The sequence below is a fragment of the Lactuca sativa genome, chromosome 2 (assembly GCF_002870075.4).
Source record: "Lactuca sativa cultivar Salinas chromosome 2, Lsat_Salinas_v11, whole genome shotgun sequence".
Classification (NCBI taxonomy): Eukaryota; Viridiplantae; Streptophyta; class Magnoliopsida; order Asterales; family Asteraceae; genus Lactuca; species Lactuca sativa.
This window is the reverse complement of record NC_056624.2, coordinates 87,866,100-87,890,147: the sequence shown is the minus strand read 5'-3', so window position 1 is coordinate 87,890,147 and position 24,048 is coordinate 87,866,100. Positions and strand designations below refer to the sequence as shown.

The 24,048-nt window shown below is 40.1% G+C and overlaps 1 non-coding gene across 1 annotated transcript; it reads left to right on the top strand.

Annotated features, from left to right (window-relative positions):
- Nucleotides 1–13,778: 13,778 nt before the first annotated feature.
- Nucleotides 13,779–13,897, top strand: LOC111895909 (5S ribosomal RNA). The gene has a single exon (XR_002851726.1). It is a non-coding gene; the product is annotated as a 5S ribosomal RNA (ribosomal RNA).
- Nucleotides 13,898–24,048: the final 10,151 nt, after the last annotated feature.

The window sequence follows — 24,048 nt, the reverse complement described above, 5'->3', positions numbered from 1 at the left end:
CGATGCATTGAGCCGCAGGGCGGAGAGCACTCCACTGCGAGATGTATGTTTGAGATTGACTGTGATAGCTCCAGTATTGGATGCTATTCGTGGGGCACAGGCAGAGGTTGTGCGACCAGAGATACAGAAGAGAGAGCGGGTCGTTGGTTTGGTTTCAGAGTTCGTCACGGATGGACGAGGGCTTATGACGTTTCAGGGTCGGATTTGGGTACCGTTCGTGGGTGGTACGCGTATTACTTTGATGGAAGAGGCTCATCGATCGAAATTCTCGATCCATCCCGGGGCTACGAAGATGTATTTAGATTTGAGGAAAGAGTATTGGTGGCCCTGTATGAAGAGGGACGTCGCATGGTTCGTTGAGAGGTGCTTGACCTGCCGTAGAGTTAAGGCCGAGCACCAGAGACCGCATGGCAAGTTGCAGCCATTGGAGGTTCCCGAGTGGAAGTGGGAACAGATCACTATGGATTTCATCACCAAATTGCCGAGGAGTGTCAGAGGAGTCGATGCAATTTGGGTGATTGTGGATAGGTTGACGAAGAGTGCACACTTCCTTGCCATCAATGAGAGTTCTTCAGCAGAGAAGTTGGCAGAGATATATGTGAGAGAAGTGGTATCTCGGCATGGGGTGCCGATCTCGATTGTTTCAGACCGTGATGTGCGCTTCACTTCCAGATTCTGGAAGAAATTCCATGAGGAGTTGGGCACTAAATTGCATTTTAGTACCGCATACCATCCCCAGACAGACGGTCAGAGCGAGCGAACGATTCAGACGCTGGAGGACATGCTTCGAGCATGTGTGTTAGATTTCGGGGGTAGCTGGGATGCGTATTTACCCTTGGCAGAGTTTTCCTACAACAACAGCCATCATTCGAGCATTGGTATGCCACCCTTTGAGCTGTTGTATGGTAGGAGGTGTCGGACCCCCATTTGCTGGGGAGAGGTGGGACAGAGAGTGATGGGCAGTACCGAGATCGTGCTTCAGACTACAGAACAGATTCAGCAGGTTAGACAGAGGTTATTGACCGCCCAGAGCCGACAGAAGAGTTATGCAGACAGACGCCGATCCGAGCTTGAGTTTCAAGTCGGCGACTTCGCTCTCCTGAAGGTCTCTCCTTGGAAAGGAGTGATTCGATTCAGGAAGAGGGGCAAGTTGGGACCCCGGTATATTGGGCCATTTCGTGTAATTGCAAGGATAGGCCGGGTAGCCTATCGTTTGGAGTTGCCAGCTGAGTTGGGGTAGATCCACGACACTTTTCATGTGTCGCAATTGAGGAAGTGTATAGCCGATGAGTCGGCAGTGGTTCCATTAGAGGATATTCAGGTGGATGCGAGCCTGAATTATGCCGAGAGACCAGTGGCCATCAGGGATCGGAAGATCAAGGTTCTGAGGAACAAGGAGGTACCTCTGGTGTTGGTTCAGTGGCAACACCGGAAGGGATCAGAAATGACTTGGGAGCCGGAGCGTGAGATGCGGGAGCAGCATCCGGAGCTATTTTCAGAATGAGACTTCGAGGACGAAGTCTAGTCCTAGTGGGGGAGAGTTGTAACAGCCCAAAATTTCAGGTATTGTTATATTTATGATTTTGGGTGTTTTAAGAGGGGACTCGGCGAGTTGGAGCCTAGACTCGCCGAGTAGGATCGCGGATCTGGTCGCGGGTTCGCGACTGGACTCGACGAGTCCGGATATGGACTCGGCGAGTCTGCGCTGTATAGCGAAAACCCTAACCGTTCAGGTTTGGGACGTATATGAGGGACTTTATGGCCGTCATTGTTCACCCTAGCCCTCTGAGAGAAACCCTAATTCGATTGTGAGCAGCTGGAGCAAGGTAGAAGACCATTGTTGATTTTGGAAGTATTGTCTTGCAAGGAAGAGAAGGATTGGTTAAGGGAACAACAAAGGAACCACGTTCTGAGGATTGAGGGCACAGAGAGCACGTTATTCAGGTAATTTCGAATTGCATCCTTCTATGATTGATGTGTATATGGATTTAGGGTTTATTGAACCCTTTTGTGGCTAGATTGAGCATTACCTTAGTCCCCCAAACGATTGGAACTCTGTATTGGGACCTTTGGAGGTCCAGAATGTCCCATGCCTGAGCATTTCGGGAATCAATGGAGGTTTTGGATTGGAATCCTTATGCCTTAGGTCAAAATGTAAATTATGAGTCATGGGGTGTATTATGAGCACTGAAATGAGGACCTTACGTGATGAATCAGTCTAGGAAGGCCAGACCTAGGAATGGTCGGAGCAGTTCTGACCTTAGAAAGCAGTTTGAGCGGTTGCATGGCATGGACTCGCCGAGTCCGATGAACAGACTCGGCGAGTAGCTTGAAGATTAACTAGGACTCGTCGAGTTGTTCTTCAGACTCGGCGAGTTGAGTCGGGGTGGCCCCGCGATTCTTCCAGGAGAAACTCGTCGAGTCAAGGAGGATACTCGACGAGTAGAAAGGGAATCTTAGAGAACTGGTGAGGACGTCTAGACTCGCCGAGTCGCCCTAGCACTCGCCGAGTCAGGTCAGGTTGACCGTTGACCAGAGTTGACCTATATTTGACCTCTTAGGGATAGTCAAACTTAGAAGATAAAAGTGTTAATAAGAGATGTATGATGTTATAGGAAGATTGTAGCTCGGCGGATCGAGTACGAGTGACTTCGGGATTTGCTAGCTTTCGACATTCACGAGGTGAGTCTTCTCACTATACTGTACCCGGAAGGGTTTGACTGTGTGACCGGAAGGTCAGATATGATATGTGATATGTGTGATTTATGTGCTATGTATGATATATTTGATATGGGCCGGAAGGCATTATGTTATGGGCCGGAAGGCGAATATGTTATGGGCCGGAAGGCGTTGTGTTATGGACCGGAAGGTCGGCGTGGGTAGGACCGGAAGGTTTACCCAACAGGGACGGAAGTCCCCTGAGACACATGGACCGGAAGGTCAGGGCCTGGAAAGGCGTATGTGCGTAAGTTGTATATTGGGGAACTCACTAAGCATTTATGCTTACAGTTGTTATGTATGTGTTTCAGGTACTAGCGAGGACCGTGGGAAGGCGCCGGCGTGATCTGTACACACTGAAGGATGCTTTGTGATCTTGGGATTTAGATGACTTGTATTTTTGTCATGACACTTGAAATGTTTATGCCTTGTTTGAATGAAAATAACTTATTTTGAAATGAAAAATTTGTTTGAAAATTTACGGTGTTACACTTATACTTTATAATATTATAAGTTAATAATATATATATATATATATATATATATATATATATATATATATATATATAAGATCAATTCGTTTTACCGTTAGTAGGCCTCATTCACGAAGCCGGTCTAAAGGGGGGTATAAGGTTGTTGCCTATAAAATGGAAGCTTAATGGGTGTCCACTCTCCCCCACCGCTTCCTTGATCGGTGGAGGGTCGTTAGCCGATCGGGTAGGTCAATGACTTAAAAATTCTCATTAAAAGTATAATGATTATTATAAAGTAACTAAATGTTTTTTTATAAATTCGCAATCTTATTTACACTTTGCACTTTGATTAAGTCATTAGTAGAGTGTGTGTGGTTAACCGACACACTAACTTGAACTTAACAAGGTAGGCAAATGGTGACTTAAGGTTTTTCATAGGTCGATGGAGCCCGTGTGGCTAACCGGCATATCGATTGAGTGAAAAACATTAAGGGTACCAAGTAATTTGCATGGTTACTGCACACCTTGTTTTGTGATCCTCGGCATGCCAATCACAAAACATGAAGGGCACACTCGAGATTGAAACATGCCATTGAAAAGTTCAATGAATCTCAAAAGAATCTAGGAGTTTCTAAAAACCAATTAAAACCTAAGAATTTATATTTTGTTTTTCACGGTGGAAATCGATGAATCATCATTCACCTACCTTTCAAATATGTTATAGCTTAGATTACGACATCCCTCTTCTAAGTTGTAATATATTGTGATTGGATCCTAGCCTTAATATTATATTTGGGTGTTTTATTATGGACTATCCTTATGTCTAATCTAAACTTGTTTTCTTCTTTTCAGATGTCTTCCAACAATGTTGCTTCTGGCTCAAACCCTACCGGCTCCGTCTCTCTCATGAATCTTTGTGGGAAAGTCATCTTTGATGGATCCACCTTTATGGATTGGATCAGGAACATCAGGATGGTCACTCGGTATGAGGACAAGGAATATGTCCTCGACAAGGAGCTTAAGGTACTCGAGTCGTCTGCTTCTCCTGAGGAGGTCGCTGAATATGAGGCACATGAAAGAGATGCTACAAAAGTGGCATGCATCATGTTGGCCACTACGACAACCAAGCTCCAAAAGTCCTATGAGGACTACTATCCTTTTAAGATGCACCAGGATTTGATGGACCGCTACCATCAGAGTGCTCGTAAAGAGCGATATGAAATCATCTCCTCTATGATAACAAACCGAATGGAGGATGTTGAACCCATCACGAGCCACATGCAGAAAATGCAATGGTATGTGGGCCGTTTGCTGAAGCTAAATGTGAACTTCCCCGAGGAGTTAGCAATAGATATCATTTTGCACTCCTTACCATCGTGTTATGATCAATTCCGCATGACATACCACATGAACAAGGAGGAAGTTACACTCAGCAAACTTCAAGGACTTTTGAAGACCGCAGAACGTGGTCTTAAAGGTAAAGCAGTTGTTACGACTCCTACTCCAAACTCCGCCCCTGTCCTGGCAATCGGGAAAGGTAGAGGGAAAAAGAGGAAGAACGCTTCGAAGGGTACCAAAGGTAAGACCCTTGATGGATCCTCTTCAAGTGGAACCAAGAAAGGTTTCTTTACTCCTTCTTCTGACCCAAAAGAGGCTGAATGTTTCTATTTCCATGAAAAGTCACATTGGAAGTGGAACTGCCCAAAGTACCAGCAAGATATGAAGGATGGGAACGTGAAACCCAACCATGTAGGTATTTACACAATATTGTCTAATAACTCACCCTATTCTAACTCTTGGGTCCGTGATACATGATGTGGAATTCACATATGTTCTTATTTGCAAGGACTAAGAAGAAGTGAGAATGTGGAGAATGGAAAGATAAACTTGATCATGGGGAATAGGAAAGCTTCACCTGTCACCAAGATAGGAGTTTATTCCTTGTTGCTAAGTAGTGGGTTTACATTAGATTTGAATAAATGTGGGTTCTCACCTGAAATGGCAAGAAATATTATTTCCTTTAATGGTTTGTACAAACAAGGGTTTACCTTTTCTTTTGATAATGAAGTGGGTGGAATAAATGCTTTCTTTATTAATGTTCTTTATTTAAAAGCATTACCTTGTAATGGTGTGTATGAAGCTGTGTCTGTTGTAGATAACCTAGGAAATAATGTGTTGTGTATTGATTTTCTTCTAATAATAATAACTTGGATAAATCATCTTTATGGCATTGTCGTCTTGGACATGTAAGCAAGAAACGCATAGGCCAACTCCAAAAGGATGGAGTCTTGGAGTCATTTGACCTAAAGTCAGATGATAGTTGGGAAGGTTTGTTGGATCTAGTGCACACACATGTGTGTGGACCCTTCAAAACTGCCATAAGGGATGTTAATCGTTATTATGTGACTTTTACAGATGGTTATAGCAGATATGGTTATGTCTACTTAATCAAGCATAAGTCAAAGACTTTTGAAAGGTTAAAGAGTTTAAACAAGAAGTCGAGAATCAATTGGGCAGGAACATTAAGATGCTTTGATCCGATCGTGGTGGTGAGTATCTTAGTACAGAGTTCCTCATGAGATGTGGACTGAAAAAGTTCCTAATTTAGACCACATCAAGATTTGGGGTTGCAAGGCTTTCGTGAGACGCGATACTCATGATAAGCTCGAACCTCAAAATGAGAGGTGTATTTTCATCGGCTACCCACATAAATCCTTTGGTTACCTCTTCTACAGACCTAGTGACCATGTGGTCTTTGTAGCAAGGAGGGGTGTCTTTCGAGAGAGAGAGTTCATAAGCCAAGGAAATAGTCGGAGGCAAATTGACCTTGAAGAAATTCAAGAGTCAAGTGGTGAAGGAACTTCCAATCCTAGCACTCAACTTGAGGAGGAAACTCCTGTTGATCCAATTGATGAGTCTGTACCTATGAGGCGTTCCACAAGGGTTAGGAATGCCCCTGAGCACTACTATGGTTTCCATATTGCTGCGGAAGGTAAGACACTTATCAGTGATGAGACACTGGTAAGTCTGGATGAGCCTAACAACTATATGGAAGCCATGGTAGGCGCCGAGTCTGCTAAATGGAAAGAGGCAATAGACAGCAAGATACAGTCCATGTATGACAATCAAGTTTGGAACTTGGTTGACAATGTACCAGGTCGTAAGACAGTTGAGTGCAAATGGATCTTCAAGAAGAAGACTGACATGGATGGTAATGTACACACATATAAGGCACGATTGGTTGCACATGGCTTTTCTCAAACTCCGGGAGTTGATTACGATGAGACCTTTTCACAAGTAGCAAAGATTTAGAACATTAGGGTTCTGTTAGCCATTGGTGCATTTCATGATTATGAAATATGGCAAATAGATGTCAAAACCGCCTTCCTTAGTGGAAGTTTGGCTGAAGATGTTTACATGTGTCAGTCAGAGGGTTTTGTCAATACATAATACCCTAATAGAGTGTGTAAGCTTGAGAAATCCATCTATGGTTTGAAACAAGCACCTCGCAGATGGAATCTTTGTTTCGATGAGAAAGTCAAAGAGTTTGGATTTTCAAGGAGTGAAGATGAATCTTGTGTATATGTCAAGGCTAGTGGGAGTATAGTTAGCTTTTAGGTATTGTATGTGGATGACATACTACTCATAGGAAATGACATCCCAACCTTGCAGGAAGTGAAGTCCTGGCTTGGGAAATGTTTCGCTTTGAAAGACCTAGGTGAAGCTACCTATATTATAGGGATAAGGATTCTGAGAGACCAGAGTACAAGACTAATTGGACATAGTCAGAGTACCTACTTGGATAAGGTGCCGAATAGGTTCATCATGCAAGATTCCAAGAAAGGAGAGTTACCCATCCAGAGTAACGCCAGATTGAGTAAGACTCAGAGCCCGAGTACCGAGGCTGAGATAGTAGAAATGAGTCGAGTACCTTATGCTTCTGCTGTAGGCTCGATCATTTATGCTATGACTTGTACTCGTCCTGATGTAGCCTTTTCTTTGAGCATGGTCAGCAGATATAAGGGGAATCCTGGCAAGGCTCACTGGACCGCGGTAAAGAATATCCTCAAGTACCTGTGGAGGACTAACGACTGGTTCCTTACCCTCGGTGGGAGTGATGACTTGAGAGTTGTGGGGTATACTTGTGACTACACAAAATTTCTATTCTGAATAAGCATTCACTTTAATAGAAATCAGAACTGTTCCTGCTATCTGTTAAGCATTTTGGAGTCAGTTTAAGTGTTTTAAAGCTTAGTACTTCAAGGAATAACAGGAGAGAGGATGACCTAGGTTCATTGTGCATCATTTTCGCAAAAACTCCAAGAGTTAGGAGTTTTCGGTCCAAATAGTGTTTGGACTGAAAACCCCCATGAGTATATATATGACACTTAGCCATATTTTCACTTTTTCACTCTTCCAAGAACAAGAACCGAAATCCTCTCAAGTATCATCCGATTTTTCCTTCTAGACCTTTAAATTGTAAGTGTTTCTTACCCTATCTAGTTGATTCCTCCCATATTCAAGTGTTTTTACATGATTTCATCCATCAAATCATTCCATTTATGTAGATCTTCAAGTGTTCTTAGTTACACCAAGAACACCAAGAACACACACTAGTGTTTTGGGCCGAAAAACACCTTCTTTGCTTCCATATTGTAAGTATCTATCTCCTATACTTGTTATCTAGTAAGGATACTTAATTTAGATCCTTAAAATCATCCATTTATCCAAGAACAAAGGTTTTTTTTAGTCTAGTGCATCTCCTTAGACCGAAAACCCTTATGAAAGGTGCAAAATGACTTTAAGCTTTCCTAATGCATAGTATTGAGTCAAGAACACTTCTTGCTTGTTGGAAGCCCTTGGAAATCACCTTATGCATCAAAGAACAAGATTTTTCGGCCATCCATTTGGACCGAAAACCATAAGGACCGAAATCCATATGGACTGAAAACCACAAGAAACATACCCTTGGACCGAAAGCCCCTTTAAGTGGCTACACAACCCTTAGATGCAACCCTTGATACTACTAGCACTTGAATCAAAGTGTTTTTCCATATCCTAGGGTATCTTAACTTGGTTAATTAGTTGTTAAATGACTAATTGGATACATATATGTGTTATTATATGATAAATAGGATCCGTGTGTGTGCTCAAGTCTTCACTTGACACTTAGCATCTTATACCATCCGTTCATCCAAACCACTCACTATAGGTGAGTTCATACCCCTTAATTAACCCTTTTAAATGTTTTTAAATGTTTATAAATGCTTTTATGGGGAGGGGGGATACAAGTTGAATCGTGTTAGTTATTATATCAATCACATGTGATTAATAACTAGCATACAAATGGATTTACTATACTTTTAACTGTTTTACCAAACATATTACTTCAAATGACTTTCTCAAACGTTTTTACATGTTAAAACTCTTTATCAAACTGTCTTACATACTGTATGTTTCCTTTCAAACTCTGTTACAATGGTGTTTCAAACAAAGGTTTTCTTAAGCTTTAAATTGTCGTTATCAAACAAACTGCTTTCAAATCGTTTTATAAACTGACATCATGTCATCTTTTGTTAGTTATTAAACTTTTCAAAGGTTTTACAAAACTTCTTTTATACTTTTATATTGTCAAATGCATGCCCATATATGTATAGTTATATAAGTAATGTTTAAAGGACTTAGGACGGCTAGCTCACTTTATTTCCTTTTCCTCGTTGGGATGTGGCCTTAGGGTATCGGTTATTCGTGCAAATTTCGTCTAAATATTAGTTATATATCATGTATACATATATAGACATAAAAGTTCCATTAGTCAGTTCAGTGCCTTTGGGTAGCAAAGGAATTCTTCGGTTATACACGTACATTACTAGTAGCTATAATTGGTATGGTCAGGAGATACTACTTACTATTCTAAGTACAAGGAATCACACAAGATTCGGTTCATTAATGAGTCTATACTAAATACAATACATACTATATAAAGAGATACAATTACAAACGTGCTAATACAATACATACGTTATAGAGATACAATACACGATAACATAAGAGAACACACAATAAAGGAATACAGGGAGGAAGATACAACACACGACAAGGTGCTATAGCATGGAACAATTACAGGATCTAACTATACCAATGAATCATTAACGCATTGTTCTAAACAATAGGTGATAGTTATATTTGGTATACATGATCATAATAATATGGATGTTCACATCTTGCAATCATTGCAGGGTTCACGTTTGGTTCCCAGAATCTCTTGACAGGGGAGCATTTAGTATGAGATCTAGCCATCACATTATGCCTTAATACTCAATTAAGGCAAATAGTACAATACTAGTCACTTATTACAAATACTATAGTACTTACACTTTACATTCGACAAATACAAAAGGATACGATTCCAGTTAATATATTATTATTACCTTTACTTTGTGTCATATTCTCATAATCGATGAGGTAGATTAGATTTGAATAATAATGGTCGTACAAGGAAAAACCTTTACTTAAGTAGAGGTTTAAACTTTCAAAACATTCGGGTCTTGGTAGAAGGCTACTTTCAAAACAGTTGGGTCTTGGTAGAAGGCTACTTTCAAAACAGTTGGGTATTGGTAGAAGACTACTTTTTATACTAGTAGGAAATATGGGATTTTCTAGGGTTTTCAAACGTTTACAATTACTTACAAACATTTTCATACTTATACAAACTTTTCTTCAAACATTTACAAGTCTTTCCTTTACAGTTTTACTAGTCTTTCCTTTACAGTTTTACAAGTCAAAGACACATAAATACTTATGAATTCACCAGCTTTATTGCTGATACTCGCTTTCAAAATAACTTGTATTCTCAGGTCACAAATAGATAGGTATGACGACCAGGTTTTGTGAAGACTGAGCAGTCAAGACTCGTGTTTTATTTTGATTATTCATTATGTTGTTTTATACTACGAAAGAACACACTTGTAATTAAAATTATACTATTAATGCAATGGATGATGTTGTTGCTTGTTTAGTACTTTGCATTGTTGTGATACTTTACATGACATCCTCCGCCCCAAAACGTTTCCGCCGTTCTTGGTTTTGGGGTGTGACAGATTGGTATCAGAGCATTGTTTATAGTGAATTAAGTATATCAACCCATAAAAGATATACTAACTATAAATACAATGGGATTAAAATACTCCGACCAAGAGTATATACTTTTAAATAATAAAATATTTAACTAAGTATACATACCTGCATTCATACTAAAATCAGTGTCACAATGACAAGAACAAAAGTATTACGGTTGTTAAATATCACAAGTAAGCTCGGGGATGTATGGTCAGTCTTGGGAGTGGCATAGCCTGATCAACGATGTTGGTCCGAGGAGTGATTACCATATGCCCAAGAATTGGTGTGATGTGGCAACAAGTCTAAAAACTTACCAACACTACCACAATGAGAACTCTAGAACAGAGCATAAGTTTAAAAATACTATATGAGTATTTTGTGTTATTATAATTTCTTACTTGAGAAATAAAAAGATCGTCATTACTAGGTCAAAAGTTGCTAAGTGGATACACTAAAGTTATATGTAACTAGGATGACATAAACTTAGAATCTGTGAATTTTTGCTTTACCCCTGTTCCTTGTGAATTTGGAGTTAAGGTCACTTATTCGAAGGCCTATCTTGTTTTGATTATGTATAACTAGTATGCACTTTACAAATAGTGATGTAACTAATGAAGATTATCTAATAATTATCTAGTTAGATCGTCTAATAATTATTTCCTTACCCCAATTCTCGCGTAGATAACATGGTTGGACTCCATCCCCACGGCAACCCGTACCTTCCGAACGAAGGCAATGTTGGATGGTTTAGAGAAGAACCCGAGAATGATCATCCAATCCCTTTGAATGATCACCATGCTAAAGACCTTTCAGATGATGATAACTCCGAACCCGAGGTTGAGAACCTACCCCTGGAAGCTCCCATTCCAAATCCTAACCCTCATCCAGCTTTTCATGGCCCGATGCCTCCTTGGGTAGAATGCTTGGAAACATGGAGCGAAGCGCAAGATCAACCTATGTCGTTTAATGGAGACCGAAGCTTCTACAACTTAAACGATTGGAGCTTAGCAGACAGAGTTCTACCAATCCTGATTCGTAGAGTTGCCCGAAACGACATTCAGGGAAGGATGGCTCTCCAACGTATCGACGAGGTTAATACCAATGCAAGAATGCATACCATCCACACCAATCGTCTTGAAAACACATGCGAGAGATCTGAGAGAAACGATGAGACCCTGCTGCGTGCACTAGCTGAAACTTGAGCCGAAGTCATAGAGCTTTGAGTACGCCAGAGGGTGTACGAAAGATACCTGCTTGATATGGAACGTCAACTAGCTGAACCAAGGGTTCACCATAGGGGTGACCACCAGTAGGAGATGCTTTACTTTCGTTCTTTTTTTTAAGGAATCGTTTTCCTGTCTATGCCCTATGTGGCACTTTTCTATGTAACTATCTTTTATTGCAGGTACTTTTAGTTAGGCCTTTATGCGGACAAAGCTTTTCTACTCTGGATGTGATGTAAGGCCTACTCCAAGGTTATTTTTCCCAAACTTATTACATTATGAATATCAATGATATTGACAGTCGGCTAACTTTTGTGTTATTCTTTGTTCAAATACTTTCATCATACTCTCGTTGGGGTCTATCTGAAACCCACTCTAGTCAAGTTATTGGACTAGGGTAATTTAGCTCCGGGATCATTCCCAATTCTCTTTAAAAGGTTGGATCATGTTATTCACCAAACAATGGTACTCGGGTTTGAACGACAAACATCATGAGACCATTCTACGAACTTCTACTCTGTACTAGGACTGCATCATAGGGATGTAGGTCAAACCCCCGAGAACATACTTCTACTCTCTACATGAACGATCGAAACACATCTAAGTTAAACCATAACCGCTCACAAATTTATTTTCTTCCTGTGTAACAGTATCATGTCGCCGAATAAAAGTAATCAATCCATCAACCAAACACCAACTCTTCAAATTGATGCAGCTACCTTTCAAGTTGCAGTCTCAGTTGCCGTGACAGCTGTTCTGACTCACCTTAACACTAACAACGCAAATGTTAGCCGGATGGTTATCAATAATTCCAATCAAGGTAACAATCATGTACATCATCGAGTAACGAACTACCATTACACTCCGAATCCCAAACCCAAGAGTAACAAATGAAAATTCTGGGATAAGTTTAAAGGCAAATCACCCCGAGGGGCGAACAAGAAACAATCACCGGTGACAACCTTCGCGGCCACAACGTCTGCAAGTCCTACTACCATTCCTACTAGAATCCCGGATATCCCTAACCCAGGAAAACAGTATGCTGGCAATCTCCCAAAGTGCAAAAAATGCAACTATCACCATCATGGACCTTGCCGGGAAATGCAGTGCTTAAACTGCAACAAAAAGGGACACACCGTCCGTTACTGCAGGACTCAGATTCAACACATTGCCTCAACCACCAATGTCGAAATTTCTTGGATATGCCATCTATGTGGCGTAACGGGACACTTCAAGACGGACTGCCCAACAAAGAAGAATGACGGTGGAACAGGAGGAGTTTGACCTCCGGATGGAAAAAGGCAACAGAGGACCCTACGATAATATAGGTTCACTTCCAATCGTCAGTATTAAGTATGCGTTTAAACATGTTTAAAACTAGTGCAACTAGAGTCTTATCTTTTGCGAGATCCCGTCAGTAAAGGGACCTTCGTGCTGCGTATACTTGTCTTTTGTAGTATACCTAGTTCGTAACAATAGTCTTGTAGTAAATATATAGTACCGTAACTCTGTTAAAAGTTGCACTGTTGGGTTTTGTCTGTAACGCCTTTATGATCAAGTCTAATGCCTTTATTTCCAAGTAATTCCAGTATTATCATACAACTTGAGTCAATTCGATCCGCACAATACCAGTTTGATGCGCACATCTCTTTCTTCGTAAACATCTTTCTAGCGAAGCCGTCATTTCAGAACTTCGAAGTACTCTTGCGTAGAGTACCTCATTCTTCTTATCCTTTCTGAAGAAACCTCAGCAAACCTCCCCGAAGTACCACTCGTACAGTACGTCAAGTTCAATCCAAAGACCCGTACGGTTGATCTATCGCTGAAGAATGTATACATAAGGGTGGTATATAATCAAGGTTCTACAGGTTTAGAATTGATGATTCCACTTTAACTTCTTTTCCTCGTTGGGATGTGAGCTTAAAGAAGAATCATTTATTCGACTACCTTTTCAGTCTTAATTATATATGACTTGTATACACGAGACTGTGATTGATGAACCATGTATGACTTCTAATATGAACTTGGAGACTGCCCAAGACTACGAGTAATCGCATCGTCATGAGAACAAACTTAGAATCCAATCAAAGGATACTCCTGTAACCAAATTGACCTACAGTCTAACACCCACGGAGATACAAGAACCGCTCGGACAGCTTAACGACTACTCAACAATGGAATGAGAAGACCAAGCTCCTCACCCTAGAGAGCTCCGGTCTTATTCTTCGAGAAGATAGACTTCTGAGGGTGCGATCATACCAACACTAATGCACCAGATCCCATCAGAACTCTGCAGTTAAGCGTGCTTGAGCGAGAGTAGTACTAGGATGGGCGACCCCCTAGGAAGTCCTCGTGTTGCAGACCTCGACAAGATTTCCATTAGAAATCATTACCCTTTGCCTCGCATAGATAAATTGGTTGACCAACCATAAGGAAAGATGTACCTTTCAGAAAATGGACCTGAGATCCGAATATCACCAAGTTACGAGTGTTAGAGAAGGATGTCACGAGGACAATCTTCCAAACTCGATGCGGACGCTATGAGTCCGTAGTGATACCCCTCAGATAGGACCAATATGCCCGTAGTATTCATGAACTTAATGAATAGGGTACGCCATTCTTACTTGGATCAGTTCGTCATTGTCCTTGTAAATGACTTACTTATCTACTCTCGTAGTAAGAAAGAGTAAAGAAGCATCCACGACTTAACTTACCCACATGAACTCAGTAACGTACATTTTACCCTCCACTTCTTGAACTTGAAAACGTACCTTTCTGTCAAGACTCTTGTAATCCCACTCGACGAGATGGAGATCAACGAGAGCCTCAATTTCGTGGAAGAACCTGTAGAGATCATGGACCATGAGGTCACGCAGACAAAGTAAAGCCGCATCCCGATAGTAAAGGTTCGCTGGAACGCCAAGCGAGGACCTGAATTCACTTGCGAGCGAGAGGATCACATGAAACTGAAAATATCCTCATCTATTTGCTTAGTTATTTGTAACTACTTATTTGCTTAAACTCTAATTTCAGGACGAAATTCCTTCTAAGGGGGGGATGATGTGACAACCCGAAATTTCTATTATGAACAATCATTCACTTCAATAGAAATCAGAACTGTTCCTGATATCTATTAAGCATTTTGGAGTCAGTTTAAGTGTTTTAAAGCTTAGTACTTCAAGGAATAACAGGAGAGAGGATGCCCTAGGTTCATTGTGTAACAACCTGAAATTCATATCCCTAAATGTAACCCTTTTCGCGACTCGTTCCAATCATCCAATCGCCGTTTCCGATTTCGTTTCCGATTTCGGCGTTTTATTAAGTCATTATTGAATATTTTATTTTAGGGCTTAATGAGTGCCCAAATGCCCTTAGAACTCATTTTAACGCCCCGTATTGGTGATCGGAACATGTTTAAAATCAACCATATCGGGTTACAGCAAATTGGCCGGGTGCGACTAAAAGCCCCGTCTAAAGCCGGTATCGGGTAGAATTTCATCGTGTCCAAATCCCGAACACTATTTAAAGTGTTCTAAGACTTCATTTTGAAGCTTTTGCTTCATTCTACAACTATCACCCCAACGTCTCTCCTCAAACTAAAATTAAAGGTCCAAATCTCAAGTTTAAGGCTTCAAATCTTTGAGGTAACTTCCCTAACATGCTATACAACCTCTTTAGCCTTCAAATTCGAGTATAATTTATGGATTAGGACCATTATCATGTGTTTACGGCCCTAGAACTATCCTAGGCCGTAAACTCATTTATAAGGGGTTTTTGAGCAACAAAACCCTTCCAAACCACAATTAGACCTTAGATATGGCTAGATGACCTTATGGAATGAGCTTAGAATACCTTGAATCATAATTTAGACCCTTGTTTAAGAGTTTACGGCCCTGGAAGGTGCCTAGGCCGTAAACACTATTTTAGAGGGTTTTTAAGCCCTTAAACCATTCCATGGCTCAAACAAGACTTGGATACGACTTTTAGAATATTGGTTATGGACCTAGAACACTTCAAACATGAATTTTGAGAGGTTTGTATGAGTTTACGGCCAAGGCATGTGCTTGGGCCGTAAACTCCTCAAACATGGGTGTAAACTCACTTCTAAGGTGTTAGAAAGCCATCCAACACCACCAAAAGCCTTGGAATAAATCATAGAACCAACCAAAAATAGTTTAAGGACCTTAAACACATCAAATACCCTACATATGAGAGTTTACGGCCATAGAACATGCTCCTGGGCCGTAAACTCCTAAAAGTATGCTAAATGGTGTCCTAAATTCATAACAAGGCTTGAAAAATTAACTAAAATCACATGTGATTGTCCCTTATACCTCAAATTAATTATTCTTGACCATAGTAGAGATTACGGCTATAAACTCCAAGTTTAGGGTCGTAAACTCCCTTTTAAATGGCATAAATTCATCAAATCCATCCCAAGGCATTTTATAAATCCATTCCAACAATCCCCATGTCCAAACAAGCCATTAAACACTCAAAATCACACCAACATGAGTTTACGGCCGTAAACTCATGTGTGTAAGTGTTTTGCGGTTGTAAACTCCCCTAAATGTTTACTCTTGGGGAGTAAACTCAAATCCCAAGTCCCTAGTACCATTACACGTCCGTAGATGTCACCCGCGTCACTCCAAACACCCGATTTGAGGTGTTTTCATTCGTTGGAGTGTGACTTCATATCTAATTAGAGTTTATAAATTTAATTAGATATATTTGTATGCCATTTTATATTACATAGGAAACTCGCATGTTATCAGGCCTTGATTCGACATATAGCATCCGAAACCGACACATTTCCGAGTCCGGTGAGTTCATACCCCTACCCTTTTTCCGTGTTTTCAATCGTTTTTTAAATGTTTTCAGGGGGGAATACAAGCAAAAAGTACAAGTGTATCTTGTACATAAAAACGATTTTCAACTCAACGATTTTACTAACTAAATGTCTTGATTTCCAGAGATTTGTGATAACTGAGATTTTGAATTGCAGGTTAAAGCTAGATTTCTTTTAAAAGTGTTATAACTATATTCTCTGGAATAAGAAATCATACTAATCAAATTAAGTCGAATACGAATACGAATATAACATAGTACGAATACGAATACGAATATAACCTAGTACGAATACGAATACGAATACAACCTAGTACGAATATGAATACGAATATAACCCAGTACGAATACGAATACGAATATAACCTAGTATGAATACGAATACGAATATAACTTACTACGAATACGAATACGAATATAACCTAGTACGAATACGAATACGAATGTAACCTCCTACGAATACGAATACGACTACGAATGCGAATACGACTACGAATGCGAAATGATGCCTTTGGTTGATAGTAAGACTTCGAATATACAATTAGTGTACCCCTTGAGTGTCACCAGAGTTTCGACTTTATTACGAAAATACGCCTCTGGACCTCTATTGAGTTTCAAATATATCCGCCTCATCGAATACACAACTAAAATACTCTTTTGGAACTCAGCATAACTTCGAAAATACTGTAATGTACGCTTCTGTGTGATTCCAAATATTCGAAATTACAACTAAGTTAGTAGATTATAGTCATCCGAATGTAGAATAACTAAGGAAGTAGAACACATAACTAATACTACTCCCATGGTAATTACTAGTATTTTGAAATCAAACTTAAGAACAAAACACCACACATAGGAAAATATGGGATTTTTCTCGGATAACATTACAATTAGTAACGAACCTAGATACCAATAGACAACTCAACACATAGGAAAATATGGGATTTTCCTGGGTAAAACAACAGCACATAATCGGATAAAGTAACAAACGAATAACTAAAACTATAAGGAAAATATGGGATTTTCCTGGATCGACATAACCAACTGTTTTCGAAATTGTAACGAAAGATAACCAAACTGTTTTCATAAGAAAATATGGGATTTTCTTGATCAACAACTTTTCCAGAACGTAAATGTCTTTTCAAAACTAAACCGCTTATGAACTCACCAGCTTTATGCTGATTTTCAAACTGCTTGTATTCTCAGGTCAGCGTTAGACAGGTACACCGCAACCTTTTGGAGAAGAAAGAGCGTCCCGAAGACTCGTCTTTACTTTTGATCATATTACATATGTAAAAAACTCGTACAACTTTTCTTTTAAACAGATGTAAACAATACTATGTAATGTAATGTTTTGTGATTACTGCTTTACTATGTGCAATGGATTTGATACTCAACGTGGAGTCAGCCCCGGAAATGTTTCCGCCTTTGGTTTTCGGGGTGTGACAGATTGGTATCAGAGCCCTTGTTTATAGTGAACTGGTATACCAAAGCTTACATGGTATAAGACTATAAACATTAAAGGGCCTAAGTGCTCTGAACTAAAAGTATACTCTACGAATATAAGTATTTTCTAAAGTATACAAGTATACCGACCGTCAAGATTCGTAATTACAAGTAGAACAAAATATAAGTAAATGGGTGTTGTACGCTGCGGTTAAACCTGGGCAGTTATGTAGTTGTGTCTAGGATCAATATAGCCTGGCCAACTATATTCATTCGAGACACGACCAACATGTGCTTGGGAGTGAGTGTGGTACGCAGCATACCTAAAACTTACCTAATATCCCAAACAACGAATCGTCGCTGCAGCGAACCATGAAATACTATGGGAGTATTTCTCGAGCCGATCATTAGTAGAAATCCTCGTACACGTGTTGTTCCTTGATCATTACTCTAGCGATAAAATTTTCTTCATTGATCACTCTTTCCTGCTTTATCGCTTAATATGGTGCTATATCTGTATTGATGAGATATCCCCTGATCCATATCTGTTGATTCAATTCATAGGACTTATGATCCTCTCTTTCCTGATCTTTTTAGATCAAGATGCCTCCGAGGAAAAGACCCAGCTCAAAGACCAACAACCCTCCGCTGCCACCACCTCTTCTTCAAATCGATCTAGAAACACTTCAGGCAACCATTTCTGCCACCATATCTGCTCTCCTACCTCAACTAAACCCTAGTGGTTCAGGGGGTGGTACCCAAAACCCGGAAGGTAAGCAAGGACACCGAAAGGAGTGTTCCTATAAAGACTTCATGAACGCAAAACCGACATTCTTCGATGGCACAGGGGGTGTCATTGCTCTAACTCGATGGTTAGAGAAAATCGAATCTATCTTTGAGATTTTCGCCTGTTCGGAATCTGATAAGGTGAAATTTGCCGCCTGTACGCTCACCGATAAGGCTTTGACTTGGTGGAACGGCCGAGTCAAATCCTTGACTTTACCTATAGCCAATGCTATGGGATGGGAAGTTATGAAAGAACTACTACATGCGGAGTATTGCCCTCGGGGTGAAATCCAGAAGCTGGAAAATGAGCTGTGGAACCTGAAGATGAAAGGTTCCGATATCGTCTCTTACACTTCAAAGTTTGATGACCTGGCACTCCTTTGTCCGGGAATGGTTACCCCGGAAAGCAAAAAGGTAGAAAGGTTCATCTGGGGATTAACTCAGCCAACCAAAGGGAATGTTATAGCAGCAAAGCCAGATACCTATGACAGCGCCAAATGTTTGGCACAAATTTTGATCGATCACAATGATAACCAAGAAGAAGCAGACACCACTCCCGAGCCAACAGAAAAGAGTGGCGAGAAAAGAAAGTTTTGGAGAAAGAAGAAGAAGAGTCAGTCTTCCCCAGAACCCTCGAAGAAACAGCAAATAGTAGCAGTCCATGCTGCCACTATCCCTGCTGCTGTTTCTATGGTCAATTCCACATCTCAAGCACCTGTTACCAGTTATGACGGTACCCTCCCGTGGTGCGACCGATGTAACTACCACCATCGCATCCCTGGCCCCTGTCGTGCAAAGTTATGTAGAAGCTGTGGCCAGGAAGGTCATCTCGCACGAACCTGCAAAACCCCAACCCCGTCAACTAGTCAAGCTTCCGGAGCAGGTATCGGTCAAACCTGCTAAAACTGTGGAGAGGTCGGGCACTATAAGCGAAACTGTCCGAAGACGGTAACGTCTGGCAACACCGGGAGAGTCTTAACTATGGGGCAAGAAACGACAACCGCTGATCCCACCGTTGCCACAGGTATACTTCTTTTCGGTAAATCTTGTGCTTGTAATCCTTTTCGATTCTAATAATAAAAGGATTTGCTAACCATTCATTCAAATATCTTTCTAAATTAAATCCTTCATTAATAATCGAAACGTGCACCGTCGAGATGACCAACCAGTGAGAAAGAAAGCGTTAACGTTATACCCTTAGATCGTATCCTCAATTCAGATGGTTATCCCTTTCCATTTGATCTAAAAGTAAACCTTTAATGGAAAACTTTGATGCAAACTCAGCATAGAATGACTTAGTCTCATTCATGCGGTTAATCTTGTCTTCGAAAGGGTCGTCTGTTCGTAACTTTCCTTTGACCCAACTCCCATATTCTTCGTGCATCAAAAGCTTAGAAAGTTTTCCATCCAGTCCCCGTCTGTATGATATTCGGGAAAAACGGGAAGTCTGTAACTTTTTCCCTGATGCCTTTCCAAGAATCCTCAAGAATTATTTTCCGAACGTCTAGTCAAGTTTCGTACTAATCTAGTTCCTGGAGCTACCTCGTAGCCGAACCTCCGAAAGATGATGTATCCAATACCGCGATCGGGATCTGATATGATCACCATGAGTTCGTAGTGGTACCTTTCAGTCAAATCATTTTTCTTGATCTTGTAGTAAACAAAGCAGTCATACCCGTGGGCCCATAACCCACAGGTCCCAGAATTCTCTTTCAGGATCATCAAACCCTTAGTTACTCTGCCACATGAAGATGTACCTTCTCATTGGAGTTTGTTTTCTGTTAAAAGCCTTATCCTAGGGAAAACATGGAATGCTTTGAAAAGCGAAATACTTCCCTCATGGTACATTAGACCCTACGCGATACTTGTAAGAATGATTCCGTAACCTTCAAACTCCGATTACCCTTGGAACTTAGTAGTACCCGTCTGATACTTCACGTCTTGGTCTTTGAGAAGTATCTACCCAACGAAACCAAGACACGTCCCAATTGTGAGGGTTCGCTGAGACGTCAAGCGGAGACCCGATTGTCACTTGGGAGCGCGAAAACCTGAAGCAGCAAATCAATCCGTATCTCATTCAAATTCGTGTCTTGTATCGTAATCTTTGAATTTCGGGACGAAATTCCCTCTAATGGGGGGATAATGTAACAACCCGAAATTCATATCCCTAAATGTAACCCTTTTTGCGACTCGTTCCAATCATCCAATCGCCGTTTCCGATTTCGGCGTTTTATTAAGTCATTATTGAATATTTTATTTTAGGGCTTAATGAGTGCCCAAATGCCCTTAGAACTCATTTTAACGCCTCGTATTGGTGATCGGAACATGTTTAAAATCAACCATATCGGGTTACGGCAAATTGGCCGGGTGCGACCAAAAGCCCCGTCTAAAGCCGGTATCGGGTAGAATTTCATCGTGTCCAAATCCCGAACACTATTTAAAGTATTCTAAGACTTCTTTTTGAAGCTTTTGCTTCATTCTACAACTATCACCCCAACCTCTCTCCTGAAACTAAAATTAAAGGTCCAAATCTCAAGTTTAAGGCTTCAAATCTTTGAGGTAACTTCCCTAGCATGCTATACAACCTCTTTAGCCTTCAAATTCGAGTATAATTTATGGATTAGGACCATTATCATGTGTTTACGGCCCTTGAACTATCCTAGGCCGTAAACTCATTTATAAGGGGTTTTTGAGCAACAAAACCCTTCCAAACCACAATTAGACCTTAGATATGGCTAGATGACTTTATGGAATGAGCTTAGAATACCTTGAATCATAATTTAGACCCTTGTTTAAGAGTTTACGGCCCTGGAAGGTGCCTAGGCCGTAAACACTATTTTAGAGGGTTTTTAAGCCCTTAAACCCTTCCATGGCTCAAACAAGACTTGGATACGACTTTTAGAATATTGGTTATGGACCTAGAACACTTCAAACATGAATTTTGAGAGTTTTGTATGATTTTACGGCCAAGGCATGTGCTTGCGCCGTAAACTCTTCAAACATGGGTGTAAACTCACTTCTAAGGTGTTAGAAAGCCATCCAACACCACCAAAAGCCTTGAAATAAATCATAGAACCAACCAAAAATAGTTTAAGGACCTTAAACACATCAAATACCCTACATATGAGAGTTTACGGCCATAGAACATGCTCCTGGGCCGTAAACTCCTAAAAGTATGCTAAATGGTGTCCTAAATTCATAACAAGGCTTGGAAAATTAACTAAAATCACATGTGATTGTCCCTTATACCTCAAATTAATTATTCTTCACCATAGTAGAGTTTACGGCCGTAAACTCCAAGTTTAGGGCCGTAAAATCCCTTTTAAATGGCATAAATTCATAAAATCCATCCCAAGGCATTTTAGAAATCTATTCCAACAATCCCCATGTCCAAACAAGCCATTAAACACTCAAAATCACACCAACATGATTTTACGGCCGTAAACTCATGTGTGTAAGTGTTTTGTGGTTGTAAACTCCCTTAAATGTTTACTCTTGGGGAGTAAACTCAAATCCCAAGTCCCTAGTACCATTACACATCCGTAGATGTCACCCGGGTCACTCCAAACTCCCGATTTGAGGTGTTTTCATTCGTTGGAGTGTGACTTCATATCTAATTAGAGTTTATGAATTTAATTAGATATATTTGTATTCCATTTCATATTACATAGGAAACTCGCATGTTATCAGGCCTTGATTCGACGTATAGCATCCGAAACCGACACATTTCCAAGTCCGGTGAGTTCATACCCCTACCCTTTTTCCGTGTTTTCATTGGTTTTTCAAATGTTTTCAGGGGGGAATACAAGCAAAAAGTACAAGTGTATTTTGTACTTAAAATCGATTTTCAACTCAATGATTTTACTTACTAAATGTCTTGATTTCCAGAGATTTGTGATAACTGACATTTCGAATTGCAGGTTAAAGCTAGATTTCTTTTAAAAGTGTTATAACTATATTCTCTGGAATAAGAAATCATACTAATCAAATTAAGACGAATACGAATACGAATATAACCTAGTACGAATACGAATACGAATATAACCTAGTACGAATACGAATACGAATATAAACTAGTACGAATATGAATACGAATATAACCCAGTACGAATACGAATACGAATATAACCTAGTACGAATACGAATACGAATATAACTTACTAAGAATACGAATACGAATATAACCTAGTACGAATACGAATACGAGTGTAACCTCCTACGAATACGAATACGACTATGAATACGAATACAAATACGACTACGAATGCGAATACGACTACGAATGCGAAATGATGCCTTTGGTTGACACTAAGACTTCGAATATACAATTAGTGTACCCCTTGAGTGTCACCAGAGTTTCAAATTTATTACGAAAATACGCCTCAGGACCTCTACTGAGTTTCAAATATATCCGCCTCAGAATGTCGATGAGCTTCGAATACACAACTAAAATACTCTTTTGGAACTCAGCAGAACTTCGAAAATACTGTAATGTACGCTTCTGTGTGATTCCAAATATTCGAAATTACAACTAAGTTAGTAGATTATAGTCATCCGAATGTAGAATAACTAAGGAAGTAGAACACATAACTAATACTACTCCCATGGTAATTACTAGTATTTCGAAATCAGACTTAAGAACAAAACACCACACATAGGAAAATATGGGATTTTCCTGGGATAACATTACAATTAGTAACGAACCTAGATACCAATAGACAACTCAACACATAGGAAAATATGGGATTTTCCTGGGTAAAACAACAACACATAATCGGATAAAGTAACAAACGAATAACTAAAACTATAAGGAAAATATGGGATTTTCCTGGATCGACATAACCAACTGTTTTCGAAATTGTAACGAAAGATAACCAAAATGTTTTCATAAGAAAATATGGGATTTTCTTGATCAACTACTTTTCCAGAACGTAAAGGAACTCGTCTTTTCAAAACTAAACCGCTTATGAACTCACCAGCTTTATGCTGATTTTCAATCTGCTTGTATTCTCAGGTCAGCGTTAGACAGGTACACCACAACCTTTTGGAGAAGACGGAGCGTCCCGAAGACTCGTCTTTACTTTTGATCATATTAAATATGTAAAACACTTGTACAACTTTTCTTTTAAACAGATGTAAACAATATTATGTAATGTAATGTTTTGTGATTACTGCTTTACTATGTGCATTGGATTTGATACTCAACGTGGAGTCAACCCCGGAAATGTTTCCGCCTTTGGTTTTCGGGGTGTGACACATTGTGCATCATTTTCGCAAAAACTCCAAGAGTTAGGAGTTTTCGGTCCAAATAGTGTTTGGACTGAAAACCCCCATGAGTATATATATGACACTTAGCCATATTTTTCACTTTTTCACTCTCTCAAGAACAAGAACCGAAATCCTCTCAAGTATCATCCGATTTTTCCTTCTAGATC